Raw genomic sequence first — 11286 nt, forward strand, 5'->3', positions numbered from 1 at the left:
GGATTTTCAAATCAAATCTGTATCAACAAGCCCAATCCCAAAGAAGCATATTTTGGACATATTAAGGAAATATTCTCGTGATATGGATGGGGAAGATGAGATGTCTTGATCCATAGACTCAGAATATTATTATCTTAATTTTGTAATATATTTAATTTAGACATAAATATTTTTAGAATTATATATGACTAGCAATTTTAGTTCGACTCAAGGGTCTAAAGTTTCCAATTTTGGAATAATTACTTAATTTGTTTTTGGAAGTTACATGGTAACGGCCAAGATTCTAATTTCCTATTTTTTATTCTTAGTTTTCTTAGGCCTATATATAGTCCATCTCAATGTCCAAGAAGTGAGAATTAGATATTTTAGAAACAACTACAGATGACTGATACTTTGAGTTTGCTATAACACTTTGTTTTCAGCATATCGTTAGGATTTAGCCGTGTTCTATTTCCTTCGAGTCTAAATTCTGATTTGGGCGCTAGAAATCGTGATCCGCGCTGTGTTAATGAGGGGGAGGATTTTCCGCTCAAATCTGTATCAACAAGCCCATGCCAAAGAAGCATATCTTGGATATATTAATGAAATATTCTTGTGATATGGATAGGGAAGATGAGATGTCTCGATCCATAGATTGAGAATATTATTATCTCAATTTGGTAATATATTTAATTTAGACATAAATATTTTTAGAATTATATATGACTAGCAATTTTAGTTCGACTCAAGAGTCTAAAGTTTCCAATTTTAGAGTAATTACTTATTTTGTTTTAGAAAGATACATAGTAACGGCTTAGATTCTAATTTCCTATTTTAGTTTCTTAGTTTTCTTAGGCTTATATATAGTCCATCTCAATGTACAACAAGAGAGAACTAGATATTTCAGAAACAACTATTGATGAATGATACCTTGAGTTTGCTATAACTCTTTGTTTTCAGTATATTGTTAGGGTTTAGCCGTGTTCTATTCCCTTCGAGTCTAAATTAAAATTCAGGCTCTAGAAATCGTGATCCGCGCAGCGTCAATGAGGCGGAGGATTTTCATGTCAAATCTGTATCAACAATCCCAAGCCCAAAGAAATATATCTTGGATATATTAAGGAAATATTCTCGTGATATTGATGGGGAAGATGAGATGTCATGATCCATAGACTAAGAATATTATTATCTTAATTTGGTAATACATTTAATTTAGACATAAATATTTTTAAAATTATATATGACTAGCAATTTTAGTTCGAGTCAAGAGTCTCAAGTTTCCAATTTTGGAATAATTACTTATTTTGTTTTTGGAAGTTACATGGTAACGGCCAAGATTCTAATTTCCTATTTTTGTTTCTTAGTTTTCTTAGGCCAATATATAGTCCATCTCAAAGTCCAATAAGAGAGAATTAGATATTTTAGAAACAACTACAGATGAATGATACTTTGAGTTTGCTATAACTCTTTGTTTTCGGCATATCGTTATGATTTAGCCATGTTCTATTTCCTTCGAGTCTAAATTCAGATTTGGGCGCTAGAAATCGTGATCCGCGTTGTGTTAATGAGGCGGAGGATTTTCCGCTCAAATCTGTATCCATAAGCCCAAGCCCAAAGAAGCATATCTTGGATATATTAAGGAAATATTCTTGTGATATGGATTGGGAAGATGAGATGTCTCGATCCATAGATTGAGAATATTATTATCTCAATTTGGTAATATATTTAATTTAGACATAAATATTTTTAGAATTATATATGACTAGCAATTTTAGTTCGACTCAAGAGTCTAAAGTTTCCAATTTTTGAGTAATTACTTATTTTGTTTTAGAAAGATACATAGTAACGGCTGAGATTCTAATTTCCTATTTTAGTTTCTTAGTTTTCTTAGGCTTATATATAGTTCATCTCAATGTACAACAAGAGAGAACTAGATATTTCAAAAACAACTATTGATGAACGATACTTTGAGTTTGCTATAGCTCTTTGTTTTCGGCATATCGTTAGGGTTTACCCGTGCTCTATTCCCTTCGAGTCTAAATTTAGATTTAAGCGCTAGAAATAGTGATCCGCGCTGCGTCAATGAGGCGGAGGATTTTCAAGTCAAATCTGTATCAACAAGCCCAAGCTCAAAGAAGCATATTTTGGACATATTAAGGAAATATTCTCGTGATATGGATGGGGAAGATGAGATGTCTGGATCTATAGACTGAGAAATTATTATCTTAATTTTGTAATATATTTTATTTAGACATAAATATTTTTAGAATTATATATGACTAGGAATTTTAGTTTGAGTCAAGAGTCTCAAGTTTCCAATTTTGGAATAATTACTTATTTTGTTTTTGGAGGTTACATGGTAACAGCCAAGATTCTAATTTCCTATTTTTGTTTCTTAGTTTTCTTAGGCCAATATATAGTCCATCTCAATGTCCAAGACGAGAGAATTAGATAGATATTTAGAAACAACTACAGATGAATGATACTTTGAGTTTGCTATAACTCTTTGTTTTCGGCATATCGTTATGATTTAGCCGTGTTCTATTTCCTTCGAGTCTAAATTCAGATTTGGGCGCTAGAAATCGTGATCCGCGCTGTGTCAATGAGGCGGAGGATTTTCCACTCAAATCTTTATCCATAAGCCCAAGCCCAAAGAAGCATATCTAGGATATATTAAGGAAATATTCTTGTGATATGGATTGGGAAGATGAGATGTCTCGATCCATAGATTGAGAATATTATTATCTCAATTTGGTAATATATTTAATTTAGACATAAATATTTTTAGGATTATATATGACTAGCAATTTTAGTTCGACTCAAGAGTCTAAAGTTTCCAATTTTTGAGTAATTACTTATTTTGTTTTAGAAAGATACATTGTAACGGCTGAGATTCTAATTTCCTATTTTAGTTTCTTAGTTTTCTTAGGCTTATATATAGTTCATCTCAATGTACAACAAGAGAGAACTAGATATTTCAAAAACAACTATTGATGAACGATACTTTGAGTTTGCTATAGCTCTTTGTTTTCGGCATATCGTTAGGGTTTACCCGTGCTCTATTCCCTTCGAGTCTAAATTTAGATTTAAGCGCTAGAAATCGTGATCCGCGCTGCGTCAATGAGGCGGAGGATTTTCAAGTCAAATCTGTATCAACAAGCCCAAGCTCAAAGAAGCATATTTTGGACATATTAAGGAAATATTCTCGTGATATGGATGGGGAAGATGAGATGTCTGGATCTATAGACTGAGAAAATTATTATCTTAATTTTGTAATATATTTTATTTAGACATAAATATTTTTAGAATTATATATGACTAGGAATTTTAGTTTGAGTCAAGAGTCTCAAGTTTCCAATTTTGGAATAATTACTTATTTTGTTTTTGGAGGTTACATGGTAACAGCCAAGATTCTAATTTCCTATTTTTGTTTCTTAGTTTTCTTAGGCCAATATATAGTCCATCTCAATGTCCAAGACGAGAGAATTAGATATATTAGAAACAACTACAGATGAATGATACTTTGAGTTTGCTATAACTCTTTGTTTTCGGCATATCGTTATGATTTAGCCGTGTTCTATTTCCTTCGAGTCTAAATTCAGATTTGGGCGCTAGAAATCGTGATCCGCGCTGTGTCAATGAGGCGGAGGATTTTCCACTCAAATCTGTATCCATAAGCCCAAGCCCAAAGAAGCATATCTTGGATATATTAAGGAAATATTCTTGTGATATGGATAGGGAAGATGAGATGTCTCGATCCATAGATTGAGAATATGATTATCTCAATTTGGTAATATATTTAATTTAGACCTAAATATTTTTAGAATTATATATGACTAGCAATTTTAGTTCAACTCAAGAGTCTAAAGTTTCCAATTTTGGAGTAATTACTTATTTTGTTTTAGAAAGATACATAGTAACGGCTTAGATTCTAATTTCCTATTTTAGTTTCTTAGTTTTCTTTGGCTTATATATAGTCCATCTCAATATACAACAAGAGAGAACCAGATATTTCAAATACAACTATTGATGAACGATACATTGAGTTTGCTATAGCTCTTTGTTTTCGGCATATCGTTAGGGTTTAGCCGTGTTCTATTCCCTTCGAGTCTAAATTTAGATTTAAGCGCTAGAAATCGTGATCCGCGCTGCGTTAATGAGGCGGAGGATTTTCAAGTCAAATCTGTATCAACAAGCCCAAGCTCAAAGAAGCATATTTTGGACATATTAAGGAAATATTCTCGTGATATGGATGGGGAAGATGAGATGTCTGGATCCATAGACTGAGAAAATTATTATCTTAATTTGGTAATATATTTAATTTAGACATAAATATTTTTAAAATTATATATGACTAGCAATTGTAGTTCGAATCGTGAGTCTAAAGTTTCCAATTTTGGAATAATTACTTATTTTGTTTTAGGAAATCACATTGTAACGGCCTAGATTCTAATTTCTCATTTTAGTTTCTTCGTATTCTTAGGCCTATATATAGTCCATCTCAATGTACAAGAAGAGAGAACTAGATATTTCAGAAACAACTATTGATGAATGATACTTTGAGTTTGTTATAACTCTTTGTTTTCGGCATATCGTTAGGGTTTAGCCGTATTCTATTCCCTTCAAGTCTAAATTCAGATTTAAGCGCTAGAATCCGTGATCCGCACTGCGTCAATAAGGCGGAGGATTTTCCGCTCAAATCTGTATCGAGAAGCCTAAGCCCAAAGAAGCATATCTTGGATATATTAATGAAATATTCTTGTGATATGGATAGGGAAGATGAGATGTCTGGATCTATAGACTGAGAATATTATTATCTTAATTTTGTAATATATTTAATTTAGACATAAATATTTTTAGAATTATATATGACTAGTAATTTTAGTTCGAGTCAAGAGTCTAAAGTTTCTGATTTTGGAATAATTACTTATTTTGTTTTAGAAAGATACATAGTAACGGCTTAGATTCTAATTTCCTATTTTAGTTTCTTAGTTTTCTTAGGCTTATATATAGTCCATCTCAATGTACAACAAGAGAGAACTAGATATTTCAAAAACAACTATTGATGAAGGATACTTTGAGTTTGCTATAGCTCTTTGTTTTCCGCATATCGTTAGGGTTTAGCCGTGTTCTATTCCCTTCGAGTCTAAATTTAGATTTAAGCGCTAGAAATCGTGATCCGCGTTGCGTCAATGAGGCGGAGGATTTTCAAGTCAAATCTGTATCAACAAGCCCAAGCTCAAAGAAGCATATTTTGGACATATTAAGGAAATATTCTCGTGATATGGATGGGGAAGATGAGATGTCTTGATCCATAGACTGAGAAATTATTATCTTAATTTGTAATATATTTAATTTAGACATAAATATTTTTAAATTATATATGACTAGCAATTTTAGTTCGAAGTCAAGAGTCTAAAGTTTCCAATTTTGGAATAATTACTTATTTTGTTTTAGGAAGTTCACATGTAACGGCCTAGATTCTAATTTCTCATTTTAGTTTCTTCGTTTTCTTAGGCCTATATATAGTCCATCTCAATGTACAAGAAGAGAGAACTAGATATTTCAGAAACAACTATTGATGAATGATACTTTGAGTTTGTTATAACTCTTTGTTTTCGGCATATCGTTAGGGTTTAGCCGTATTCTATTCCCTTCGAGTCTAAATTCAGATTTAAGCGCTAGAAATCGTGATCCGCGCTGCATCAATGAGGCGGAGGATTTTCAAGTCAAATCTGTATCAACAAGCCCAAGCCCAAAGAAGCATATCTTGGAGATATTAAGGAAATATTCTCGTGATATGGATGGGGAAGATGAGATGTCTTGATCCATAGACGGAGAATATTATTATCTTAATTTTGTAATATATTTAATTTAGACATAAATATTTTTAGAATTATATATGACTAGCAATTTTAGTTCAAGTCAAGAGTCTAAAGTTTCCAATTTTGGAATAATTACTTATTTTGTTTTAGGAAGTTACATGGTAACGGCCTAGATTCTAATTTCCTATTTTAGCTTCTTCGTTTTCTAAGACCTATATATAGTCCATTTCAATGTACAAGAAGGGAGAACTAGATATTTCAGAAACAACTATTGATGAATGATACTTTGAGTTTGCTATAACTCTTTGTTTTCGGCATATCGTTAGGGTTTAGCCGTGTCCTATTCCCTTCGAGTCTAAATTCAGATTTAGGCGATAGAAATCGTGTTCCGCGATGCGTTAATGAGGTGGAGGATTTTCAATTCAAATCTGTATCAACAAACCCAAGCCCAAAGAAGCATATCTTGGATATATTAAGGAAACATTCTCGTGATATGGATGGGGAAGATGAGATGTCTTGATCCATAGACGGAGAATATTATTATCTTAATTTTGTAATATATTTAATTTAGACATAAATATTTTTAGAATTATATATGACTAGCAATTTTAGTTCAAGTCAAGAGTCTAAAGTTTCCAATTTTGGAATAATTACTTATTTTGTTTTAGGAAGTTACATGGTAACGGCCTAGATTCTAATTTCCTATTTTAGCTTCTTCGTTTTCTAAGGCCTATATATAGTCCATTTCAATGTACAAGAAGGGAGAACTAGATATTTCAGAAACAACTATTGATGAATGATACTTTGAGTTTGCTATAACTCTTTGTTTTCGGCATATCGTTAGGGTTTAGCCGTGTCCTATTCCCTTCGAGTCTAAATTCAGATTTAGGCGATAGAAATCGTGTTCCGCGATGCGTTAATGAGGTGGAGGATTTTCAATTCAAATCTGTATCAACAAACCCAAGCCCAAAGAAGCATATCTTGGATATATTAAGGAAACATTCTCGTGATATGGATGGGGAAGATGAGATGTCTTGATCCATCGACTGAGAATATTATTATCTTAATTTGGTAATATAATTAATTGAGACATAAATATTTTTAGAATTATATATGACTAGCAATTTTAGTTCGACTCAAGAGTCTAAAGTTTCCAATTTTGGAATAATTACTTATTTTGTTTTAGAAAGATACATAGTAACGGCTTAGATTCTAATTTCCTATTTTAGTTGCTTAGTTTTCTTAGGCTTATATATAGTCCATCTCAATGTACAACAAGAGAGAACTAGATATTTCAGAAACAATTATTGATGAATGATACCTTGAGTTTGCTATAACTCTTTGTTTTCGGCATATCGTTAGGGTTTAGCCGTGTTCTATTCCCTTCGAGTCTAAATTCAAATTTAGGCTCTAGAAATCGTGATCCGCGCTGCGTCAATGAGGCGGAGGATTTTTATGTCAAATCTGTATCAACAAGCCCAAGCCCAAAGAAACATATCTTGGATATATTAAGGAAATATTCTCGTGATATTGATGGGGAAGATGAGATGTCTTGATCCATAGATTAAGAATATTATTATCTTAATTTGGTAATATATTTAATTTAGACATAAATATTTTTAAAATTATATATAACTAGTAATTGTAGTTTGAATCGTGAGTCTAAAGTTTCCAATTTTGGAATAATTACTTATTTTATTTTAGGTAATCACATTGTAACGGCCTAGATTCTAATTTCTCATTTTAGTTTCTTCGTTTTCTTAGGCCTATATATAGTCCATCTCAATGTACAAGAAGAGAGAACTAGATATTTCAGAAACAATTATTGATGAATGATACTTTGAGTTTGTTATAACTCTTTGTTTTCGGCATATCGTTAGGGTTTAGCCGTGTTCTATTCCCTTCGACTCTAAATTTAGATTTAAGCGCTAGAAATCGTGATCCGCGCTGCGTCAATGAGGCGGAGGATTTTCAAGTCAAATCTGTATCAACTTGCCCAAGCTCAAAGAAGCATATTTTGGACATATTAAGGAAATATTCTCGTGATATGGATGGGGAAGATGAGATGTCTGGATCCATAGACTGAGAAAATTATTATCTTAATTTGGTAATATATTTAATTTAGACATAAATATTTTTAAAATTATATATGACTAGCAATTGTAGTTCGAATCGTGAGTCTAAAGTTTCCAATTTTGGAATAATTACTTATTTTGTTTTAGGAAATCACATTGTAACGGCCTAGATTCTAATTTCTCATTTTAGTTTCATCGTTTTCTTAGGGCTATATATAGTCCATCTCAATGTACAAGAAGGGAGAACTAGATATTTCAGAAACAACTATTGATGATTGATACTTTGAGTTTGTTATAACTCTTTGTTTTCGGCATATCGTTAGGGTTTAGCCGTATTCTATTCCCTTCGAGTCTAAATTCAGATTTAAGCGCTAGAAATCGTGATCCGCGCTGCATCAATGAGGCGGAGGATTTTCAAGTCAAATCTGTATCAACAAGCCCAAGCCCAAAGAAGCATATCTTGGAGATATTAAGGAAATATTCTCGTGATATGGATGGGGAAGATGAGATGTCTTGATCCATAGACGGAGAATATTATTATCTTAATTTTGTAATATATTTAATTTAGACATAAATATTTTTAGAATTATATATGACTAGCAATTTTAGTTCAAGTCAAGAGTCTAAAGTTTCCAATTTTGGAATAATTACTTATTTTGGTTTAGGAAGTTACATGGTAACGGCCTAGATTCTAATTTCCTATTTTTTTTTTTTTGGATAAATGATGAAACTTCATTGATAACAGATGAATTTACATCAGAAACCAATACCATTTTCCTCTATACGGAGTAAAATAAAAAATACCCAAGAGCTACTCCCAAGTCAACTAGTTGCAGTATCAAAATGGTGAAACATATGCCTCGCAATGATAGAGTGTGCAATTTTGCATGAGAATCGAGGGAGAACAGACAACTTTGCTTTCACATCCGAGAAGATCCTTCGTATTATAATTGTTGGAGGCGAGACTTGATTCCGGTAGAGCCTGGCGTTCCTCTCCCTCCAGATGCAGTAAATGTAGTGAGTCCAGAGAAGTTTAAGACAAATAATATCCAGCTTCTTTCCACGGAGAGAGGAGACCCAGCAAAGTTCCGTATTCCAGTCGACATTGTGTTTGTTCATTCCAACACGGTCTAATAAACTTCTCCAAATCCCTTGGGTGATAGGGCATTCAAAAAAGAGGTGATTTCGGGTCTCCAATTCCAAACTACAGAATTCGCATTCGGGTGCAGTAATCGAGATTCTCCAACTCATAAGCCTATCTTTTGTACTCAATCTATTATGAATACAAAGCCAGCTAATGAAAGAGGATCGAGGAAACTGCCCCTCAAACCAGATTGCGTTCCTCCATTCCATCTTCTGGCTTCTGGGACTAAAGCATTTCCACGCACTAGCAACAGAAAATGTCTCGGATTTGTGAGCCGTCCATGTGACCCTATCACGATCAGAGAGTTGAATTGCATTAGCGAGATCACGGACCAGGCCAGCTTGCAGATCCGAGCTTCTAGGCCAATGCCAGCATCCATCAACCAGAATCGAACTAATTGTTGCGTGCTCCCTAATCGACGGAAAGCACTGGAGCCCCCTGGTGCAATAGTTTATTAAAGAACCGACCGGTAACCACTTGTCATACCAGAAAGATACATTCGTACCAGGGCCAACACAATAGCGGATATAGGGAGACATCAAAGTCCTCAGCTGCAAAAGTTTTCTCCAGTTCCAAGAACAATCACCAGGTATCCTTAAAGACCAAATACTTCGGTCTTTGATTAAATATTTAGCAACCCAGGCCACCCAAAGAGACCCTGAACGCACGAGGAGAGACCAAAGGTTTTTGAGTACGCATACCTTATTCCACAGGGTTAGGTCCTTGATACCGAGTCCTCCATCAGACTTTGGAAGACATAGAGTTTCCCAGCCGAGCTTTCCTCCTCCTATATGCTGCTCAAGGCCTTTCCAGAGGAAGGATCTACACTTCTGCTGCACCAACTTTATGACTTTCTTGGGAAGAATGAAGTGGATACACCAGTAGCTGGCCATGCTGAAAAGTACTGAATTGATCAACTGTACTCGTCCCGCGTAAGACAAGTGTTTCACAGACCAACTCCTTATACGCTTTAGGATTCTCTCAGTAAGAGCCTCGCAGTTCTTCGTGGAAAGCTTGCCCGAGACAAGAGGGAGCCCCAAGTATCTCACAGGAAGAGTACCTTTCTTAAAACCCGAGCTATTCACCAATATAGAGATGCCTTCCTCAGTGATGCCTCCCGTGAAGATTTCAGATTTCTCAGGGTTCAGCTTGAGCCCAGACCAGTTGTAAAAGGTGTTCAACACTTCCAGAATGGCAACAAGAGACTCTTTGGACCCGTTTGTGAACAAGAATAGATCATCAGCAAAGCAGAGATGGGTGAGCTTGATAGACTTACATCTAGGATGGAAGCCGATTCTGCCTTCGTCTGCAGCAGTGTCCAAAAGCTTTGAGAAGACCTCCATGGCAATAACAAACAAATAGGGTGATAGGGGGTTACCTTGTCGCAATCCCCTTTGGCCGGCAAAGTAACCACATAAGGAGCCATTGACAGCCACTGAAAAGTAAGGAGAGGTAATACATCCCTTGATCCATCTGAGAAATGATAGGGGAAATCCCATGACCTTCAAACAGTTAAGAATAAAATCCCAGTTCAAGGAGTCAAAGGCTTTCATTAGGTCAATTTTGATAGCACAACGGGGGGTTATTCCTTGTCTATGGTAGTTTCTTACAAGCTCATGAGCAAGCAAGACATTGTCAGATATTCTCCTGCCCTGCACAAAAGCTGTCTGGTTTAGGCTTATAACATCAGGAAGGACCCCTTTCATTCTGTTGGTGATCACCTTGGTAATGCATTTATACACCACATTGCAGCATGAGATAGGGCGGAAGTCCTTCATGCGATCAGCTTTCTCCTTCTTAGGGACAAGTGCTAATATTGTAGAATTCACCTCTCTGCGCAGCTCGCCTGTCGAAAAGTAATGTTGTACAGCAGCAAAGAAGTCTTTATGAACAATTCTCCAAGCATGCTTATAAAAATACACCGTGAAGCCGTCTGGGCCAGGTGATTTATCATTTCCCATTGAGAACAGAGCTGATTTGATTTCCTCTTCTGTGATAGGAGACACAAGCAGTTGTTGTTGAGCCTGAGAGATCTTCTTTTTGAGAATAGAAGAAAGTTGCGTCGCAGAGGTGCCCGCTACGCTTGCATCCTTTTCTCCTAGAAGGCTTTGGTAAAAGTTGACTGCTTCCGCTTTTATTTGATGTATATCTTCCAGCTTGGAACCTGAGTTAGTGTAGAGTACTCGAATGGAGGTTCTTGCATTTCTTATCTTCACTGCCTTATGAAAGAAAGAAGTGTTCTGATCCCCCGCTTTTAACCATG

The 11286-nt window shown here is 34.9% G+C and overlaps 1 long non-coding RNA gene across 1 annotated transcript; it reads right to left on the bottom strand.

Moving 5' to 3' along the window:
• Positions 1-8581: 8581 nt before the first annotated feature.
• Positions 8582-9840, bottom strand: LOC116192484. The gene is made up of 2 exons (XR_004154087.1): positions 9725-9840; positions 8582-9311 (listed from the first exon to the last, which is right to left on the bottom strand). It is a non-coding gene; the product is annotated as an uncharacterized LOC116192484 (long non-coding RNA).
• Between the last annotated feature and the right edge of the window lie 1446 nt (positions 9841-11286).

This window comes from Punica granatum, chromosome 1, assembly GCF_007655135.1.
Source record: "Punica granatum isolate Tunisia-2019 chromosome 1, ASM765513v2, whole genome shotgun sequence".
Taxonomy (NCBI): domain Eukaryota; kingdom Viridiplantae; phylum Streptophyta; class Magnoliopsida; order Myrtales; family Lythraceae; genus Punica; species Punica granatum.